At 36.4% G+C, this 718-nt stretch overlaps 1 protein-coding gene across 4 annotated transcripts in view; it reads right to left on the bottom strand.

The window, feature by feature from the left end:
• Window positions 1-718, bottom strand: part of ANGPT1 (angiopoietin 1) — a 238,642-nt gene that overhangs the window by 207,820 nt on the left and 30,104 nt on the right. The gene's annotated exons all lie outside the window — the stretch shown is intronic.

Here is a 718-nt window from a genome sequence, read left to right on the forward strand (position 1 = left end):
TTAAAGATAATATTACACACACACACACACGCGCACACACACACACACTCACACACACTTCAACTCCTATATATGACTGCTGACAATTTTAGGAGACTCAAAAATAACCTTTTTAAAAATAAAAGTTCTCTGGGATAAATTAAAGGATTGCTGTAAAAGCTATGTAAGGATTTTATCCAGTAACATCTGTAAACATAGAAAATATTCTAAAGATTAAAGACTTTAAAAGTTCAAATAAAATAAAACATATTAAATGCATTATAATTTTTTGGCAATGTAAAGATTGAGACAAAGCTAAAAGAAGTGTATATTTTGAAATCTATGGACAAGATTTGGAAAGACTCTGGGAATTAGCATTTACTTGGAGCCAAACCTAGCATAACTGGGTATGTGAGAGCCCCTTTTGAGTGGTGGGTAAGAACATGAATTCTAAAGCCAGTCAGCCTTGGTTTTGTTCCTTCCTCTGTCACCTAACAACTATGAGACAGTGAACAATCTCTTTATGCCTCAGTTTCCTCATCTCTGAAATGGTGATAAGAATATCCACTCAGATATGACTCAGATAGAATGTAAATCATTTCAAATAGCCTATGCTTATCGTAGAAAGTGAAGAAGAAGAAGAAGAGGAGGAGGAGGAGGAGGAGGAGGAAGAGGAGGACCACCGACAAGGACATCAGAAAGGAACTCAACACACACCCAACACCCAGGGATCTATGTA

This window comes from Myotis davidii, unplaced genomic scaffold (genome assembly GCF_000327345.1).
Source record: "Myotis davidii unplaced genomic scaffold, ASM32734v1 scaffold1012, whole genome shotgun sequence".
NCBI classification, from domain to species: Eukaryota; Metazoa; Chordata; class Mammalia; order Chiroptera; family Vespertilionidae; genus Myotis; species Myotis davidii.